The following is a 22,601-nucleotide window of genomic DNA, read 5'->3' as shown; positions in this document are numbered from 1 at the left end:
GAATATTCATGAGAGAGCTTTGTGTGCACTGCCTCCACTACCCTGCCCTCCCCTTCGTATCCCAGGATTCTGACCTCCCCTCCATGTCCAGCGATTGTCCTGTACCCTGCCCTCCCATCCATGTCCCGCGATTCTCTCCTCTCCTCCCATCCCATTCATGTCCACCGATTCTCCTCTGCCCTGGCCTCCCCTCCATGTCCATCGATTCTCCTCTGCCCTGCCCTCCCTTCCATGTCCCGCGATTCTCCCCTCGCCTCCCATCCCCTCCATGTCCAGCGACATCCCTCTCCTGCCTTTCTTCCAAAGTATACGTGTTGAGATCTTTAAGTCTATCCTCATACACTTTATGATGAAGGCCACTGACCATTTTAGTAGCCACCCTCTGGACCAATTCCATCCTGTGTATATCTTTTTGAATTTGCGGTCTCCAGAATTGTACACAATATTCTAGAGTTTTATACAGGGCATTATCACCCTCTTTTTCCTGAAATCAGTATATACAAATATTATACAACTATCAGGAGAAATAGCCTAGTGCAGTGGTTCCCAAACCTGATCCTGGAGGCATCCCAGCCAGCCAGGTTTTCAGGATATCCGCAATGAATATTCATGAGAGAGCTTTCATTCATGTCCACCGATTCTCCTCTGCCCTGGCCTCCCCTCCATGTCCATCGATTCTCCTCTGCCCTGCCCTCCCTTCCATGTCCAGCGATTGTCCTCTGACCTTGCCTCCCCTCCATGTCCAGTGATTCTCCTCTGCCCTGCCCTCCCTTCTGTGTCCCGCAATTCTCCCCTCGCCTCCCATCCCCTCCCATCCCCTCCATGCCCAGCGATTCTCCTCTGCCCTGCCCTCCCATCTGTGTCCCGCGATTCTCTCCTCTCCTCTCATCCCATCCATGTCGATTCTCCTCTGCCCTGCCCTCCCCTCCCCTCAATGTCCCTTGATTCTGTCCTCCCCTCCATGTCCAGCATTCCGTTGCCTTCACTTATCTTGCTTGCGTTCGTAACATCCTGACGTCAGCTCACCTCCAGCATTCCCTTCCCTCTCACTTTGTTTTTACGCGAGGGCGGGACAGTGAAAGGGAATGGAACGCTAGAGGCTTGCTGACATCAGGATGCTACGAAGCCAGCCAGCCAGCCATGGAACGTTGACAGTACAAATTATTATATTAGACGATACTTTCAATCAGGGAATAGAGAGGTAGGAGCAGAAGGGAGGAAGGTTGGCATGGTAGTAGGTGGTGAAATTGTAACACCCGTCAAGGCTAGAAATAAGGACAAATTAAAGAGCCTGCGTTTACACTTTTGAAGTTTGCTACTCAGATGTGTGCCATATAACACATGTTACAAAGACAATTACTTGAAGGACCTTGTATGATTACAAGAGAAGATATTTGGCTTGTTCTTACAAATTGATTTCCTGTTCCGTTGAGGACAAGTGAAATTGATGTTCTCAGGTTCTCTTTAGATCTTATCAGCTCCCTCTTTCCAAATGGGAAACTGGTCTTAAGGCACATCTAGCTGAAAAGCTGAATTTACATTTTAAGCCTCCTAACAGAAAACAAAAGATATTTTAAGCATAAATAAGAATACACAATGAGGGCAGGCTCTGCAAGTGCCAATCTGTTGCCATCATGAAGCACAGAGCTACTGAATAATTCCTGGTTTTATGGAGATGGAAACAATTATGCAGTATTATAGTGACATGTTTTGCCAATATTAATCCAGTAGTTTCTATTGACATGTGCGTGTAATTGGTATGAAAGTATAGATAAATACAGTCTCTTACCCCCTAATTCTAAATAGTGTGACTTGAGTTGCTCTTGCAAATCTGAACATATTTTGAATTTGAGACAACTCAAAATGGTTAATGAGCTAATCAGCGCTGATAATTGGATGCTAACAAGTAATTGTTGATTCTAATTGGCAGTAATTAGAATTTACACGCACTACTCGCTAAGCGTATTCTATAAAATAGCCCGCGTAAATTCTACCTCGTGGATCACAAAAGTGGGCATGGCCATGGGAGGGGCATGGGCGGGTTGTGGACATTCCTAGAATTTGCACGCAGTGTTATAGAACATACCCGTTCTGTGCGTAATTTAGGCATCGGCATTTATACAAGGTTTACATTGGCATAAATGGCCATGACTAAATATAGTTACAGAAGATGGGTGTTGGGAGTATTCTATAAACTATGCCTAAATTTAGTCATAAGTATTGCCATACTGGGAAAGACCAAAGGTCCATGAAGCCCAGCATCCTGTTTCCAACAGTGGCCAATCCAGATCACAAATACCTGGCAAGATCCCCAAAATGTACAAAACATTTTATACTGCTTATCCCAGAAATAGTGGATTTTCATCTATGGACTTTTCCTTTAGGAAGCTGTCCAAACCTTTTTAAAACTCCGCTAAGCTAACCTCCTTTACCACATTCTCTGGCAACGAATTCCAGAGTTTAATTACACGTTGAGTGAAGAACAATTTTCTCTGATTCGTTTTAAATTTACTGCATTGTAGCCTCATCACATTGTTACAAGAATTAATTTATAATTTGGGGAAATATTGCTCCAGAGCACTAGCTAATATTTATAAGTTTTAAGATATATATATTGAATAGTTCTCCACCAGTTGCCCTTTAAGGCAACAAGATCCACAATTGCAAAAAGGAATTAAGTGTGTTTATTGGATTACATTAACCTGCATTACCAGGTTTAAGAACATATGTAAAAAACAGACCATATATTTAGCTTCAAAAGGAGTTTATTTATACAATTGCAGCGAGAGGCAAGGAATCTTAAAACAGAGGATTTGTGCTGCAGAACTAACAAGGTGACAGGCTTAAATCAGGTTAACTTACAGGAAAGTCCTTTGTTGTAGAAGCTGGTAGCTGGTTGAAGTGATGCAGCGTGGCATACCTTAGTAAAGGGCCCCATGGCACGCTATATAGAATCTGGGGGTTATTGTACCTGGATGTAGCTTGCCTTGAACTATTACTGAAAAAGGCATGAACTAAATACAAATTTAAAGCTTTTTTTAAATTACAAAAAAATAAAAAAATGCAATCAAAACTTAAACTGAGCCATTTAATATGACCCTTAAGAACTATTATTTCAATAATCCAGTTAATTCTGCTGTACTTTGTTTTACCGTTCTGTTCTTGAGTACTTTCCAAGTTCTATAAATATTTTGATACTAGCATGTCTGACAGCACCTGGTACACTTCTCGCTGTGTAATGAAAAGCTGTTCATCTCTCCTGCTTTCTGTATGGCTTCGGAAAACTAATTCCTCTCTCCATCAACAAAATAAGGTACAAAATGAAGAGAACACGGAGAGCGGTGTGGTGTGAGTAATATTGCTTCAGATGTTCTGCAGCTTATTAAAAAGTATTATTTGATCTAGGCTATGCTGTTTTTCATTGAATATGTGCACGGCCCCTGTTGCATCAAAGGTAGTCCTTATTAACCCTTGTTATATTCCCAGCCTTCTGCTTTTTTTTTAGTTTATTGTCTTCCACAGAGCGCTTTTAAACAAGATAGTATCATTCAGACAAAACTTCACAAGTGTAACAATAATTATAGATCTGGGAGAATAGACAAAAATGCAACTAGAAAGTAGAATATGGGGAGTGAATTATTCTGATTCTATAGAAAATGCATAGGGCAAAGTTAGACCTAGATGGTTACGGCATAAAAATAAGCAGATGATTTATCACTTATCTTTATATCTGATATTCAAAGTGGTCCTATTCATTTAAGGGCCATTTTACTATTTATTTCAAAATCTGTTTTTATTAGTAATAATAAAAATAGTTATATCAGTAAATTGTCTAGTAATTTAACAGCAATAAGACAAAAATCATCATCATAGTTCCAAAAAAATCTAACAAAACAAAAGATTCATCAACAAAGACAATAATACAGACAATAAGAGCCATTTTTCGCACCCTGGTACAGTCAATGGTGCTGAGTCATCTAGACTACTGCAATGCACTCTACACTGGCTGTAAAGAGCAGATCATCAAGAAACTTCAAACAGCCTAGAATACTGCAGCCAGACTCATATTTGGAAAAACAAAATATGAAAGTGCAAAACCCCTAAGAGAAAAATTACACTGGCTCCCACTTAACATATCGCGTTCAAGATCTGCACTATAGTTCACAAAATCATTCATGGAGATGCCCCGACCCACATGCTAGACCTTGTTGACCTACCACCCAGAAATGCTAAAAGATCTTCCCGCACATTTCTTAATCTACACTTCCCCAGCTGTAAAGGATTAAAATACAGACTAACACATGCGACCAGCTTTTCCTACATGAGCACGCAGCTGTGGAACGCACTACCACTTAACTTAAAAACAACTCACGAAATAAATAACTTTCGCAAATTGAAGACCTATCTCTTCAACAAGGCCTACCACAAGGATCACTAGCTTAACTACAACACATCACCACTCCACCCATATTCTGAATGTCTTCTTTCTATAACTGTTTGTTGATCTTCATTTTGTCATCCTTGGCCTCTTTTGTAACACCAATTGTATCTTTCACCCTGGAATGGCGATGCCATAACGGGATTCTGTAAGCCACATTGAACCTGCAAATAGGTGGGAAAATGTGGGATACAAATGCAATAAATAAATAAAGAAAGAAAGAAACAAATAGCAGGCGTATCACCAAAGATGGACAGAGGCTCTTACAGCCCCTGAACAGTGATCTACAACTATATAGACTGAACACTTCCCCACTAATTGGGACCCTCTTACTAAAACATGCTAAAATATGAACTTAAGACATTTTAACATAGGTCTTCCCTATGTACTAAGTCCATATTTTACGCCCTAGTATATTCAGGATTTAGGTTTTTTTTTTTGCTGGTCCCACATCAGGGGCGTAGCTAGACATTAAAATGTGTGTGTGGGGGGGGGGGAGGGGTCCAGAGCCCAAAGTGAGGGGGCACATTTTGGCCCGCCGCTGCTGCCGCCACAACGCCACATACCTTGACTGGTGAGGGGTCCCCAACCCCCGCCAGCTGAAGCGTTTCTCCAGCGATGCTCTCTTTACATTGCCTGCCCTGCTTCCCCTCAGGTTGCACATGCTCAATTTTAATTTTGAAGTGTCTCATCCTCAGTTTCACTAAAACCAAACATGCACTTGACGAGAGGGAAACAGGGCAGGCAACGTAAGGAGAGCAGCACTGGAGAAACGCTTCAGATGGCGGGGATTGGGGACCCCCACCAGTCAAACCAGGGGCCCTGCATCCATTTTGGGGGGGGGGCAGGACCCCTGCAGCCCCCTGTAGCTATGCTACTGTCCCACACTAGTTTTTTCACTAGCCCATGGGACTTGCAAAAAAATAACATGGGAGCACTGACTATTTAGGAGGCAGTAAGGGGAGAATTCTGTAAATGGTGCTCAAAAATGGATCCCGGAAAAGACCGGCTCTAGGCGTTATTCTATAAAAGGCATGTGCTGTTTATAGAATGGTGCTTAGTGCTGGTTCCTGTGTCCAGCTGTGGGTGCCAGACTTACAACTGCTGAAACTTAGGCGTGTAAAACCTTTCTTCCCGAGGGAAATATTGCGTAACCTACTCCAATCAATGGTACTAAGCCATGCAGACTACTGCAACAGAATTTATGCGGGATGTAAAGAACAACTCGCAAAGAAACTGTAGACTGCTCAAAACACAGCAGCCAGGCTGATATTTGGTAAAACACGATTCGAAAGTGCCAAACCCCTCCGAGAAAAACTGCATTGGCTCCCAATCAAAGAACGTATTGCCTTCAAAATCTGTACCCTAGTCCACAAAATTATCTACGGCAAAGTCCCAGGATACATTACAGACCTCATAGATCTGCCAACTAGAAACATAATCAGATCATCACGAACATATCTAAACCTCCACTACCCAAATTGCAAAGGACTCAAATACAAATCAACCTATGCATCCAGCTTCTCCTTCATAAGCGCACAACTATGGAACGCATTGCCAAAAGCGGTGAAAACAATCTACGACCATCTAAACTTTAGGAAATCACTAAAAACCAACCTGTTCAAAAAGGCATACCCTACTGACCCAACGTAAGTGCCTACACTCTGCAACAAAGCAAAACCAAAGCTCGTAAAATCATTACATTACCTTTCCTCCCCTTGATCCCAATATGCCTGAAACACATGAACCTTATTTGACCACAACATAACCTTGTATTTGTTCTTTACCGGACCTGGTGAATGCCTCTACGGTACTACGTAAGCCACATTGAGCCTGCAAATATGTGGGAAAATGTGGGATACAAATGTAACAAATAATAATAAATCCCAGTACACAAGTTAGACACAGAGACCCATTATTCTATAAAACTGCACACAACTTGTTAGAATGTGTCTGACCCACCGATGCCCCTCCCATAGCCATGCCCCTCCCATACTCCTAACACCTGACAGTCAAACTCTGATGCTCCAAATAGCAAGCAGAGTATATCCTGGCAGGATGCCAAACATTTGAAAACAAATGGAGCATCAGAGTTTGACTGTCTGGTGTTAGGAGCATTATTCTTCCATTTCTCCTTTATGCGTTATTTTCAGACCCCTGAGGAAGGCTTTTATGCCGAAACAAGGCACGTGTAGGGTCAAGATCATATACGTAGTTGGCGAGTTTGGCATACTGTTGGAGAATAAAACATTTTGAGAAACTTTGGACTTCCTTGTCTTAGAGGAAGATGCACTAAAGTCGTCAGTAATTCCCGTTCCCTACCGATTCCATAGCGAATCGGTAGGGAATGGGAATTCACTAAGGAAAGGGAATGCAAATGAGCTACTCGTTGTAGCTCCGTTGCATTCACCATTACCTTGGTAGCCAGTCGGAGAATCGGGACGTCCCATTCGGTTATGCTCCTCTTCTTGGGTCTCTTCAGCCAATCAAAGCGCATCTAGCTTGCTGGTGTCAGCTAAACTCACTCTGATTGGCTGAAGAGAGCTGGAAGAGGAGCATAATGGAAAGGGGCGTCCCGAACTCCGGATCAACTCGCAGGTCCCCGATTCCCTTCTCCTCGCTGCTACAGAAGGTGAGCAGCGCCGGGGAGACAAAACAAAAAAAAAATGGCAAAAAGACGTCCCTCACAAGCGCAGGCAGAGTACGTCCATAAAGGAAACCCCTCACGTGCGCTCGCTGGTTTTTTTTTCTTTTTTACCTTTTTTTGGGGCCCTTTTCCTTTCCGATTCCCTCACAGGAGCCCTAATGAGAGGTGCAGACCTCTCGTTAGGGTTCCCACGGTAAGGGAATCAGAAAAACGGTAGTGCATCTCATTATAATAGCCTTTGGATAATTTGCATTCCATTTTCGTTGCCTGCTACCGTGACAGGAAAAATGCCCTTGGTGTATGCCCCCGGTAAACTACTTGCGTTTTAAACTGCCTGGAACCAGTTTAAAACGCAAGTTGTGGGCTCGTTAGGTTTTGTGCATCTGGCTCTTAGTCTGATCTCCTGAAGCTCTAACACTAACCATGTGTTACGACTTAACACCCTTTAATAAAAGAGCCCCTTTGGTAAGTCCTAAACTTAAACATATAACTTATCCATTTAAGTTAGGGCTGTCGTTTGTGAAGTCTCCATAAAGAGTGACATTTATCTGGATAACTTATCCATTTAAGTTAGGGCTGTCGTTTGTGAAGTCTCCATAAAGAGTGACATTTATCTGGATAGCAACTGAATATTGCTGCTAATCAGATAAATTATGGCCCCACTCCAGAATCCCCTGGCCCCCCCCCCCTCCTAATTTTGTGTGAATACATTTTGGCTGAACATCAGATTTTCCAGCCAAAATTTATTCATTAGCTGACGCAGATTTTTTTTTTGTTTGTTTGTTAAAGAACTTAAGTCGTTTGCACCTGCAGCTTTTGAATATTGATCTGATAATTATTAGTTGCTAGGGGATATATTCAGTGGCTTAGTTTATATTTTGATTCATGTCTTTGTTTAATTAAAGAAAGCTTTATATACAAAAGAGGCAATGAAAATACCCCGACTGTACCTCTCTTGGGTCATAGTCTGACAATTACTCCATCTCTGGTATCAGGGGTGAAGATGTTAAGTTATTAGCTGTAGGCTATGCAGTAAAGTTTATATGTATCGTTTATATGTATCACTTTTTGTCAGTTGAAACAGCAGGAATATATATATAACTAGTAAAAAAGGCCCGTTTCGGTAGGCAATGAAACGGGCGCTAGCAAGGTAATTCCCCCCCCCCCCCCCCACCATCACCACCACCACCACCACCACCCTCCCTTGTTCCAGACCCCCCTCCCTCCCTCCCGAGTTCCAGACTGCCCTCCCTCGCTTCCGAGTTGTCAGACCCCCCTCCCTCCCTTCCTTCAGAGTTCCAGACCCCCCCTCCCTCCCTTCCTTCAGTTCCAGACCCCCTCCCTCTGTTCCTTCCCTCCCTTCCTTCCTTCCCTTCTGAGTTCCACACCCCCCTCCCTGCCTTCTGAGTTCCAGACCCCCCTCTCTCCCATCTTCCCTCCCTCCCAGTTCAAGGCCACCTCACACCCCTGCCACCGAGTTCCAGACTCCCCCTCCCTCCGATTTCAACCCCCCTTCGCGTTACCGACCCTTGGAACCCCCTTCTGCGATCCTGTCGACCCCCCCTTCCCACAGGAAAACCTCCCCTGACGCCGTTGCGTACCTGTGCTGTCATCCGAAGTTGTATTCGCCTCTGCGCCGGCGTTATTCAGGCAGGGGGAGGAGTAGGAGAAATTACCCGCCCTCGACGTCATCCTATATGATGTCACTCTGATGTACGGACGGAAGCTCACCACCTCCTAGAGAGCCACGGTCCCAGGCAGCGTTCAGAACATTGGAGGTGAGAATTATTATGTAGGATCAGTTATGGGAGTTTATAAAAGACAAGTGATGCATCATAGGCATTATTGTGTACTTAGAATGTGAATAATTCCAATTCCATTCCATTGGAATTGGTTCTGTTTTAACAACAGCAGTAATGTAAGCATAGCTAAACTAGGCATGTGCCTAGGCTGCAAATATTCAGGAAGGCCCTTCTCAGATGTGCTAATTCAATAGCCCCCAAGGCAGATTGTTGTCCTGGTAAGTCAGCTCTGTCAGAGAAGTGGGAGAGGAAACAAGCGTGACCACTGCCCACAGTGGCCTGGCAATTCTTCACCCCCCCCCCACCCCCAGTCAGCAGGAGGAGTTGGCGAGTAGTGCATCTTACCTATTGCTCCCTCCATGGCCAGTTTTCCTCTGTTGTCAGAACCACACAAGGCCTCATTTGTTGGCAGGGCCACTGAGAGACTGAACCGGGCTTGGGGCAGGGCTGCCGCTGCTGCACCCCCCGGATTGCGGCTGTCCTCCCCCACAATCGTCACCACTGCCCCCCCAGATCGCTGCCGAAATACCTTGTTGGCGGGCAGAGATCCCGAGGCTCTGCCAGCAGAAGATGTCTTCATCCAGCACTGCTGTCGATTGCCTGCCCCTGCGGCTGCTTTTTCCCTCCGGGTATGCTCTGTTTCAAAACTGAGCATGCACCCTGAGAGGAAAAGCAGCCGCTCAGCAGGGCAGAAGAGCAACGCTGGAGTTTACTCCTTCGGCTCCTCCCCAGTTGTCATGGGGGGGGGGGTGGCCTCTCTGCGGTGCTGTGGCATTCCTAGGCTGCCTGATACCCGGGGCGGATCGCCAATGTGCCCCCCCCCCCCGGCGAAATTACACCCTCCCCCCTGGGTGCATTTTTACCTGCTGGGAGGGGTGCCGCGTGCCTGTTGGCTGAGTCTGCTCATTCCCTCCTTGCTGCTCCCTCTGCCCCGGAACAGGAAGTAACCTGTTCCGCCCAGAGGGAGCAGCAGGGAGGGAACAAGCGGACTTGGCCAACAGGCGCACGGCACCCCCCCCCCCCCCCAGCGACGTGCACCCGGTGCAGACCGCCCCCCCCCCCTTGGTACTCCACTGGCGGTGCTGGAGTTTTCTCTTTCCTGCTCCTGTCGGGATGCGATCACTTGGGTCCTGGCAGGAGCAGGAGAGAGAGAGAGACCCTGGCGCCGGGCCCCCCCTTGGAGGCCCAGGCCCGGGGAATTTCCCCCCCCCCCCTTAACCCCTCTCGGCAGCCCTGTGTTGGAATTTTAAAATGTATTTAAATTACAATGGGGGGACAGAAACTTGTTTAGAATGATCCACCAGAGAGTTAATCCTGCCCTGCGTCATGATCAGTTCTCTAAGCTATAGTCAATGATCCAGAAGCTTCTGCAGGATTCTCTGAAGAGTCAGAATTAAAACACTCGTATGCTTCAAACCCAAAATAAAAGTCCTCAACAGAGAGATGAGCTTTCTAAGTCAGTACCAGACGTAACTTGTCTGCCTCTCTCTCACCTTCTGATTACTCAGTTGACACATCCCTCCCAATTCTCCTCTTCCCCTTCACACCATCATTGAAAAGTAATCTGTGATTCACTTGCGCATTCGGAACATCATCTTCTACTTTTACCTCTTCATTGTGTTTTGACCCAATGAAGGGTGCGCGTGTAACTCTTAAAAACGTTTTGCCTTTTGTCTCTTGTTCACTTTTTTTTTTTTTAAATTATTTCTTTATTATTTCAAAATAAACATTTACGTAATATAAATGCAGGAAAATCAAGAAAATATAAAGGAACAATATTTTGTCCTTTACATCAAGGAACAAGTAAGAAATTATATTGTTACTTAGTCCACAATAATATGGTCAAGACACAAGGAAATTGTACGTTGAGATTTCAGAGTAAACTATTATTAAACTGCGAGGGCAGAGACCATTCCCAGCTTGCGGTTTCAGCTCCCTACTGGGGTGACCGGGCCTCTTTCACCTCCACTCTCTTTAGCAACTATAAACTGACGCAGTTTATCTGGTTCAAAAAATACAGAATATACAGCATTCAAGGAAATTATACATCTACAAGCGAATTTCAATTTAAAGGTACCACCTAAGGAGAGAACCCGAGACCTAAGTCCTAGAAATTCTCTCCTCCTCCTCTGAGTTGAAATATGTCTGAAGTAAAGTCTGAAAACATGGTTTCTATCAGTCTCGAATGCAAAGGTAGCAAGGAGAGTTGTACGCTCCGTTATTATTTCTAAAGATGTTTCTATACGTCTCTTGTTCACTTTTGTCAGTGTGCAGAAAGCAGTAATGAAAATGTGCATTTTTTTCATACAAGTTTTCAAATATGTTAGAACCAGAGCTGCCATCTGCACAATGAATCTACTTGCACCTATCCAGGCATTTTGTTCTCCTATTTTCATACCCCCTTGCAAATCGTTTAGCCCAGTCACATGTCACAATTGTGACAGTTCTCATCCAGGGACTATTTCTACTAAAAGGCACATTAGCATGAACAAACATATATTAACATATGTTATCTGCAAAGGTTACATTTTATGCAGTGGAGTCTGTTTATTAATCAATCGCATTGACAGTGTTAGTGTATTCTAATACAGTAAGCCTGTTAATAAATCTGGCCACCAGGAGAGCAATTTTCAGTAAGTATCTGGATAAGTTATCTGAATAGTGGAAGACAAGAAAGCAGAACAGTAGTAGATATACACAAAACTTTATTGGTAGAGTTGTAGACAAATATGTTGCCCGACACAGGCCGTGTTTCGCCCAGCAGAGCTGCGTCAGGGGCTACAAAGTAATAAACAAATAAAATTACAAATATAAAAAAATATATATATATAAAAGCATAAAGATTATAAAATAAAGTAATAAAATCAGCTGAAGATTTAGTTAATCCTAATTACACAATATGGTAATACCATGAAAAGAGACATAAAATGCAAAAAAAAAAACACTCACAAAGGTCTATAAAAATATATGTAAAAATCATAAATAAATATGAACATGATATCTAAAATGGGCTATAAATAGATAATTAAATAAATGACATATATGTTAAAATCAAATATAATCAATATCTAGATATTACTTTGTAACCCCTGATGCAGCCCTGCTGGGTGAAACCCGGCCTGCGTCGGGCAGCATATTTGTGTGCAACTCTACCAATAAAGTTTGTGTATCTCTACTACTGATCTGCTTTCTTGTCTTCCTTGTTGTTTCTTAAGTTATCTAAACAGATTTGTAGCCTCAGGGGTAGATGCATCAACAAAACTTAGAAGAACCAAAACGTAAAAGTCACGTAGTAAACTTACCGATTTATAAAAAAACGATGAATGCTCTAAAAAAACAACTTGCAGGTGTTCGGCGTGGTATTAAAAAGGTGGATGCATGAAAGTATCGCTAATCTGGTGAAATCCCCGCTAGCGGTGTAGGAAACGCATGTGCACAATAGTCATTCGCTAAACACGCGGTGTCACTGTGGCTGTTGTACGCATGTCACACATCATAGACGTGCGTCCGGGGCGTGTAAGATACACGTCGCTCGTAAGCGGAGCTTATAGGCGCGTGAGTGACTTTTTGATCACAACGGGTACTGGCGTGTGGTGTCTGCCTCGTTGCTTGACTCCGGGCTCGATTTTTCATTGGTAAGTGAGACGTTTCATGCAGAGAGATGAGCTTTATGGCAGGGTGATAAGTGTGCATTTTCCAGATGTTAACATCGCCTCCATTTTATTTTTCTGGAAGCAATGGAGGATAATGTGCCCCGACGGGAGGAGGATGAGGAAAGAGTGCTTGAAAGTGTGGGCCCTGATGGCAATGATAAGCGGAAGCGTGCACCAAAATTCACAGACGGCGAGCTTGAAGTTTTGGTGCATCGTGTATGCGAAGAGTTTGGTCGGCTTTTTAAAAAGTCCAGGCTCTCACTTGGCCAGTGTCTAAGTGGGACTGCTGAATATGTGGCCCAAACTTCATGCAATCCCAGGGCCGGTCAAACCCGGTAAGTGGGGTAAGCGCCGCAGGGGGGGCGCCTGCCTTCAAGGGCGCCACTGCGGCGCCATACCGCACCGCCCTTGGTGCTTTAAATCTTTAATTTACCTCCGTTCCAGCAGCCACATCATTTGAAAGCCCTGCCCCGTCTCTAGCCTTCCCTCCCTTCGTGAGTTCGTTCCACAGTCCCGCCTTCTGACGTCATTTCCTCGAGGGCGGGACTGCAGAACGAACTCACGAAGGGAGGGAAGGCTAGAGACGGGGCAAGGCTTTCAAATGACGCAGCTGCTGGAACGGAGGTAAATTAAAGATTTAAAGCACCAAGGGCGGCGGGGGATGGGGGCGAAGGAGAATCGCTGGACAGGGGCAGGGTGGGAAAAGAGAGAAAGGAGATGCTGGGGGAGGGGCGGGGGCGCACGGGTGCCGGAGGGGGGGCGTGTGGGCGCCAACTCGTAGTCTGCAGGGGGGCGCCAGAGACCCTAGGACCGGCCCTGTGCAATCCTACTTAAGCAGGTACAGCCTGATACTCAGAGCAAGTTATGTGTTCACTTGTGGGTGGTGAATGCAAAACTGAGCTGTCTGTGCATTTAAAAAATGTATCCAGATAAAATCAGGCCATTTAACTTACAAAACAACTGGATTGTGGGGGGGGTCGTTTTCAAGCTGTGTTATGTCCGTACTGCATGTAATTTGCCCTTTAATGTGTACTAAAGGACTCAAATGCAAGTTTTGGTGTTGTAATGCAAGGTTTATTTTAGGTTATTGTGGGGGTTTATAGTAATGAGATGCAAAACATGCAAATGTATGCAAAAGTACCTCATTACTATGTAAATTCCATAACACAGCTTGAAGTGAACACTGGTGTCAGCCTGGTGCTCTAATCACTAGATCCTCTGCAAAGCACGGCAGATCACAAGCACTGAACCACCCGGCCAGCAAAGTGGAGTGGAGTGGAGGAGTGGCCTAGTGGTTAGGGTGGTGGACTCTGATCCTGGGGAACTGAGGAACTGAATTCGATTCCCACTTCAGGCACAGGCAGCTCCTTGTGACTCTGGGCAAGTCACTTAACCCTCCATTGCCCCATGTAAGCCGCATTGAGCCTGCCATGAGTGGGAAAGCGCAGGGTACAAATGTAACAAAAATAAAATAGATACTATTGGACATTCTACATGGAATGTTGCTACTATTGGACATTCTACACGGAATGTTGCTACTATTGGACATTCTACATGGAATGTTGCTATTCCACTAGCAACATTGCATGTAGAAGGCTGCGCAGGCTTCTGTTTCTGTGAGTCTGATGTCCTGCACGTACGTGCAGGACGTCAGACTCACAGAAGCAGAAGCCTGCGCGGCCACATTGGTGATCTGCAAGGGCCGACTTCTACATGGAATGTTGCTAGTGGAATAGCAACATTCCATGTAGAATCTCAAATAGTAGCAACAGTGGAGGAGTGGCCTAGTGGTTAGGGTGGTGGACTTTGGTCCTGAGGAACTGAGTTTGATTCCCACTTCAGGCACAGGCAGCTCCTTGTGACTCTGGGCAAGTCACTTAACCCTCCATTGCCCCATGTAAGCCGCATTTGAGCCTGCCATGAGTGGGAAAGCGCGGGGTACAAATGTAACAAAAATAAAATAGATACTATTGGAGATTCTACATGGAATGTTGCTACTATTGGAGATTCTACATGGAATGTTGCTATTCCACTAGCAACATTCCATGTAGAAGGCTGCGCAGGCTTCTGTTTCTGTGAGTCTGACGTCCTGCACGTAGTCGTACGTGCAGGACGTCAGACTCACAGAAGCAGAAGCCTGCGCGGCCACATTGGTGATCTGCAAGGGCCGACTTCCACATGGAATGTTGCTAGTGCAATAGCAACATTCCATGTAGAATCTCAAATAGTAGCAACAGTGGAGGAGTGGCCTAGTGGTTAGGGTGGTGGACTTTGGTCCTGAGGAACTGAGTTCGATTCTCAGCACAGGCAGCTCCTTGTGACTCTGGGCAAGTCACTTAACCCTCCATTGCCCCATGTAAGCCGCACTGAGCCTGCCATGAGTGGGAAAGTGCGGGGTACAAAAATAAAATAAATCTCAGCACTGGGTTCCAATTGAGCCACAAGAGAAAGGAGAATGCAGTAACCACCAGCCCAAATAAAATAATAAAAAAAAAACAACGTAAATGTAACTAAAAAAAAAAAAGTGTTCTTATATATTTCTTAAGGTGCTCAGAAAAGTTCAGCATCTTTAAAGGGATTTAGCTGACAAGGTACCTTATTTTTATAAGCAACTGATGAACCTACTTAATCATATTCAATTAAACGTGGCATATTTACAAACACTAGAACAAATACGTCCTCTGTCATGATATGAAAAAGCTACAGATCATTCAGATACACATTTTCATTAGCTCAGACTTGCTGAATGCTTAGTGATAACGCTGCGGCTTTTAATGTCTCTAGAAAAGATCTTTCATGTGATCCTCTATTAAATTTTAAAAATGGATAATGCACGCTGAGGGAAACGTGAAACTGGAAATCACTCTGCCAGAACATTACTGCTTGTCAAAAAGTCATGCAGTTGAGAACAAGTGACACTGTTTCAAGGAAATCTATCTTAATTGATTTGACATACACACCACTAAGAGAAATATGAATAATAAATTATCTAAACCGGACTTCTGCTCGGGCACATCAATCAAGGATTATTCTTGTGCACTTTCCTTTTTTTTTTTTTAAGACACACCATTAAGGGGGTCATTTTCTGAGGAGCTGCCTAGTTTCCGGTGCCAGGAATTGCATGTCAATGGCGTTATTGTAATCCTGTACAGGTGTAAGAGGCCACTTATGCATACAAGTGACCGCTTATAAAATACTAACCAACATAAAAATACACTTGTTCCTCCTAATTCTGTGCAGTGTCCAAAAGCTGGGGGCCAATTAGCGTGCTTAAATGGAAGCTAAGCGCCAAAATGAGGGTGAAACAGCAATTAGATGCTTCAGGGCATATTTTTGTAGGGCCAGATATGACGGCGTGCTGGGAGTGGGAAGTTACCACCGGGCTGCTGAGTCGCTCAATATGAGGGTCTAGAGTTCATAAACTAAACAACCAGTCTCTGTTTTGGTTTTCTAACTGTTGAAAACGTTCGTAAAATTGTCCAGTCTGTAGTATGTCCATTGTTAGATTAATTTGTAATGATTTGTTAATGGGGATTACCGGTAATATGCTGAAGGCGTTGCAAGCTGTTCAAAACGCTATAGCCCGAGTGATTAAAGGAGGTTCTCACTATGATCATGTTACTCCAACCTGGAAATCGCTGCACTGGCTCCCTGTAAAATTTCGCATTGAATTACGCATTTTATTGATAGGTTTTTAAAATATTGAATGGTCATATTTCACCAACTCTTAGTGCCACTCTAAGATGTTATCAACCTGCTCGCTTTCTGAGATCATCTCAGAAACAGCTACTCGATGTGCCTTCATTTCATCGGGTTTATTTGGAAGAATGTAGAGCATCTATTTTTTTACATCAAAGGTCCGAAATTATGGAATGCATTGGCCATTGAACTTCATTTAATACAGAATATGGATCAGTTTAAAAAAGCTTTAAAAAAACTCATTTCTTTTTTCATGCTTTTGGTTCCTTTGATGTATGATATTATTTTAATACTATGTAAATTCCATTTTGCTGTATTTATTTTAATATAGTATTGTCTAGTCTTTTTATATTTTGTATGTGATTTGTTCTCTGCTTAGACTTTTATAGATATAGCGGGTTATAAATAAAGTTTTATTATTATTTTTTTTATTATTCATAAGAACATAAGCCTTGCCGTAATGGGGCAGACCAAAGGTTCATCAAGCCCACTATCCTATTTTCAGCAGTGGCCAATCCTACTACTACTACTACTACTACTACTACTTAACATTTCTAGAATGCTACTAGGGTTACGCAGCGCTGTACAAATTAACAAATAAGGACAGTCCCTGCTCAAAAGAGCTTACAATCTTAAGGACAAAATGTCAAGTTGGGGTAGTTTAGATTTCCTGAGAAAAGGTGTAGTGATTAGGTGCCGAAGGCGACATTGAAGAGGTGGGCTTTGAGCAATGATTTGAAGATGGGTAGGGAGGGGGCCCGGCGTATGGGCTCAGGGAGTTTGTTCCAAGCATGGGGTGAAGCGAGGCAGAAAGGGCGAAGCCTAGAGTTGGTGGTGGTGGAGAAGGGTACTGAAAGGAGGGATTTGTCAAGAGAGCGGAGGTTACGGGTGGGGACATAAGGGGAGATGAGAGTAGAGAGATAAGGAGGGGCTGCAGATCGAGTGCATTTGTAGGTGAGTAGGAAAAGCTTGAATTGTATGCGGTATCTGATCAGAAGCCAGTGAAGTGACTTGAGGAGAGGGGTGATATGAGTATATCGGTTGAGGCAGAAGATAAGACGTGCGGCCGAGTTCTGGATGGACTGAAGGGGGGATAGATGGCTAAGTGGGAGGCCGGTGAGGAGTAGGTTGCAGTAGTCGAGGCGAGAGGTAATGAGAGAGTGGATGAGGTCACAAGTACCTAGCAATATACCAAAAGAGTGAAATAGATAAACTTTACTTAAGGAGCAGTAATATGATGGGAGAAACCAACTGTTTTTATTTTTGGAAAATAGTGCAACTACCATGTTTGTTCATTTGGGTATGTAGAAATAAAGATCAACAAACAAATTATGGAAAATACTTTTTTTTTTTTGAGCAGGACGTTTCATCCTTTGGCTTTGGCTATGGGTATAACATACATCCCACCCATGCTATTCCCATGTGTTCAACCCCCTTGCAAATATCAAACATATAAACGGCAAGTGACCGACTCACCTGCAAATGCGCAGTAGAGTCGGAACTCTGAGAGTGTAGAAGTCCAAGCCCCGCCTCCACCAGCAGTACAGCCCAATAGGGAGGAGGGCTTGGACGTGGAAAATCGGAGGAGGAGGGAGCAGGGAGGGAAGGAGGGGGCGGTACTGAGGGAAACAGAGGCTGAGGGGAGGGCAGGGGAGAGAGCAGGGTGGACGGGGGAGGCCATAGGAAAACAAAAAACTAGCCCGTTGTTACGGGCTTAACGGCTAGTACGCTATATAAGTTAAGTGGGTATTTGCAGAATAGTGCTTAGGCAGCATATCCCCGGGATTCAATATATCATGCCTCAATTTCCACGAGGAAATCGAAGCGTATTCCATAACAATGTGCATAACTTAGTTAAGCTATTGAGCGCTGATAATTAGATGATAAGCAATTATGAGCACTAATTGGTATTAATTAGAATTTATACACACTACTTTCTAAGTGTATTCTGTAACAACGTGTGTGTAAATTCTAAGTTGCATAGTTGAAAAGTGGGCCGTGGGCATTTCTAAAATCTATGCGCGTTGTTATAGAATACAGCTGCTCTGCACCTAATTTAGGTGTCGGGATTGACACCAGATTTGAGTTGACGTAATTGACCGCAACTAAATATAGTCACACGGAGCATCACTCAGCATATTCTATAACGTACACCTAAATTGAAACATACTTTATAGATTATGCTCTGATTTCCGTGCAGAAATCAAGGCGCGATATATAGAATCTAGCTTAATGTGCTCCTCATTTATAGAATTACCGTTTTAGTGCACATTTTTTTTTGTATGTTAACCATTCCTGCATTGGGAGTAATTTTATCATCCCAAAATTGTGAGCTAAATCTGCAGTAAACAAGTAAGCTAAGCATAGCGTATTTTATTATATCTATCTATCTATCTATCTATCTATCTATCTATCTATCTATCTATCTATCTATCTATCTATCTATCTATCTATCTATCTATCTATCTATCTATCTATCTATCTATCTATCTATCTATTGTAGAAATATGGAAAATGGCTGGCAAGTGTATTTAGTGAAAAACAGGTCAAGAGGTTTTGGGCTGACAACTAGGCCTCTAAAAGAAATCATATTATCTCTGACCCTGGATTTCACTCAGCTTTTGCAAGACAGGATTGTGACAACCTGAAGAAATGAAACTGGCATATGGGCAAACTTAGATGAGCTGGCACAGAAATTGACAGCTGGACCAGGTCATTTTGGGAAGATGCGCTTACAGATATTCTGCAAAAATAGTCATTTTCAGTAAAACAGGTGTAGAAAAATGGAACTTTGTGAGGAGCTGACCGAAACTAGAGGACTGAGAGGACATTGTGGTCAAAAGTGAGAAATTGCTAAATAGATTAGACAAAATTACAGAGAATTGTAAAAATATGACTAACAGGTGCTAATGGATAAGATAGGACATAAAAGGGTATGTAAACTGTCAGCAAAGAGCAATCTTGGAAGGATTCAGATACTGTGTTAACTGATTGAGTCACAGTCTGATCTTCCTATGAGAAATCTTATGCCTGTATTGCTTTCCTTATTGATCCTGTATTGCATTTATGTGGTGAGTATTGTTGTGAATTTAGGGGTCCCGAGCCCCCCAAGAAGGCTGGAGTGACCTTAATCTGACTCCATCTCTAAATAGCATTAATACTGGGGTAATCAGGGAGTTGTGAAGTTCTAAAAGGAATTGCCACTGAGAGAGACGTTAGGTCTAAGGGACCTGCATTAGTTCGCCTCTCAGCACTGGCAAGGAGTAGATACCAGCCTTATGACAAACTGGATTTAGGCTACAGGTTATACAATGCAGCGAATGATAGCCTGATACAGCAAAAGCATCTATACTTACAGCCTTTCATCATTAAGTGAAGCCCACAAATCATCATTTGGAATGAGGAGTTTATTTACCAAGATACAAGTCAAATCAGTGATTGACAACAGGCAAGTACAATCAATTAATTATAGGAATATAATAAGCTGCAAACAGGTGTTAATTATTTGCTAATCTTTTATAATTTCTTTTACCAATTAGAGGTTTTACAAGGGAAAGCAATTAGGTAATTTGTCAATTCTGCTTGACACATTGGTTTCCCTTGGAGAGAGAGAGTGCCAACCCTTTTCTCTCTAACTTAAACCAGGAAAAACCCTGATTTTTATAGGTGCCCTCAGGATATGGATAATATGACAGTAGATATACCTGATTGGATCTATGCTAATGCCATGGTTGTCACTGCTAGTTCCCTATTTTCTATGCACCTGGCATGACTCACTCATTTCTCAACTTGTTTTTCTAACTTACATTAGAGAAAATTCCACTTTGCAACAGATACGACTTCCATTTTGTGCTGAAATTCTCCATTTTGTTTCCATATCTATTAACTTAACTTTTCCTAATTTAGCTTATTTAGGCCTCAATCCGGGCTACAAACTAGGCCATACTTTTCCAGTAAGCTCCCAGTTATGCCAGCCATCAGATTTCTGACTCAGCCAAGGTCTGTAATGGCCTGAGCTCTATGACTGGACCCTCCACCATTCCAGTGGGGGGGGGGGGGGGGGTGTATCTGGCTGTACCATAATTATACAGTATATTAATAAAAACTTAAGAGATAATTTCTCATATTTGTAGTTTTCTCTTGCTTATTTGGTTTCTATATTACTCAGAGTATGTGCACTGCTCTGAAGAAACGAAGTGTAGGTATTACAGCAAGTTAAAGATTATTCCCCATCATAACGAACCAATTTATGCAGCCTTGGGTGTTTTATCTATCCCAGAATTATCGTGGCTGGCCCACATCACTGGGAGGGATAAATACATCCTAAATATACACTATCTATCTATCTATCTATCTATCTATCTATCTATCTATCTATCTATCTATCTATCTATCTATCTATCTATCTATCTATCTATCTATCTATCTATCTTCATGTTCATATTCCATGATAGTCCAAGCATTTGAGGCATGCTTTCTGTCTTCCTTTTCAGATATGCATGATGTCAGCTGCTATGGGTAGGAAGAATGAGGGGCAGAAGAAATGCATGAAACATATGTATTTCATGCTGAAGAACAAAGACAGGTTTATCAATCGCCAGCCATACAAATTTAGTTTCACAATTCACACAACTTCTGGAATCCACAGCAACCATCTCTGTCCTCTAGCCATACTGTCAAACTCCTGGTATCCACAGCATCTCTCTCTAGTCAGTCAAACCACTGGGATCCAGCATTCCTTCTAGCCATATTTTCAAACTCCTGGGATCTACAGCATTTCTGACTATGTAGCATGATATGAGTTGAACTGTCAGAATTACTGAGACTCAGTGTAAGACCATGATCCTTTGCAATGCCCAGGGATCAGTGCACCGAGGACCATGATCCTTTGCACTCAGTGCTCCAAAAATACATTATAAAAAGCCAGGAGCATGCATGCTCCTCTTGGACAGACTCTCCTCTTCTGCTGCTCTCCTCTTCCCCCTCCCCCACCGCTGACTGCTGTAAGAATTCTTGGGGCGGCTCATCACTCAGCTGGACAACAAATAAGGATTTTTGTAAGTTAACTTTTGATTCAGATCTGTTATCTTGTTTAAGCATATCTCTCCTGTAAAGATTCTAATGCTATTACCTCTTGCTTGCAACATTGATTACATTAACTGTATTATAAATATATATGGTCTTTATGTTCTGAGCACAAGTTCTTAAACCTTGCAGTGCAGTTTAATGTAACTCACTTGTAAATCTTATTACCTTATAGGTAATTGGTGGAGAATTAATCAAAATATATCTTGAACTTAGAAATACAGCACATGCTGCGAACACATGTTCTGGGCAATTCCCCCTGTTCTTAAATATCATATTAGAACTGTAACATTTTAATGGATATTAAGAACTGTGAATATTTCTTGTAACAGCTATACATTCAAACTCCTGCGATTCAGCATTCCTCTCCAGCCATACTTTTAAACTCTGGGTGCAAATATCCTGGATATGCAGTGACTCTCTTCCTAGCGGAATTTTGCAGACACAGTACTAGTACCAGCAGCTCATCTACTGAAATCTTGACAAGCATATTAAAGAGGGTGCAATATCTATTTTTATTTAAATGTTATTTTTTCAACGTTATTCATTGTAGATGCAACAGCTGCTTTGAAGTAATTAGAACTTTTTGTTTCAGGGACACTCCAGTCCATAGCCTTGGGATCCTGTGCAAAATGTTCTTACTGTCTCATGAATTATTAAACCGAGCCCAGACAGCATTCTTTTGTGAAGCCTCATAAATCTGTATGTAAATTTCCAAATGCTTTTCAAACTGCCAATGCACAGGACAATTGATATTGTGCCTCTCTTTGTGTTCAGAGCTCAGTTTATTGACATAGGGGACAAAACACTTGTCCTTGGGCTGCCGTGTAGCTACTTAGGTTTTCAGTGCACCTTACATTTTCTTGTTCAGTTCCACAACCCGTCTCCTTTGCACTCTCATTATTATTATTAACATCTTCAGGAATGCTCAACCATTCTAACGTTGTCACTTGATGAACGTTCCTTCTATTTTCCCCTAAGACCATAACTTTAAAAAAAATATCCTGTAATTCTTGCATCTTATTTGTCTTTTTCTACCTGAGGCTGCCAGAGATGAGTCCCGCCGAGAAATGAGTGCAAGGAATGTAAAGGACTATTGTATAACTAGGTGCTCCAGAACTTAGTGCAAGAACAGTGCTGGGTAGACTTCTACGGTCTGTGCCCTGAGAATGGCAAGGAAAAATCAAACTCGGGTATATATATAAAGTATCGCATACCATGTAAAATGAGTTTATCTTGTTGGGCAGACTGGATGGACCGTACAGGTCTTTATCTGC

The sequence above is a fragment of the Microcaecilia unicolor genome, chromosome 8, assembly GCF_901765095.1.
Source record: "Microcaecilia unicolor chromosome 8, aMicUni1.1, whole genome shotgun sequence".
NCBI classification, from domain to species: Eukaryota; Metazoa; Chordata; class Amphibia; order Gymnophiona; family Siphonopidae; genus Microcaecilia; species Microcaecilia unicolor.
The sequence above is the reverse complement of the archived record's forward strand: the minus strand, read 5'-3'. Positions refer to the sequence as shown.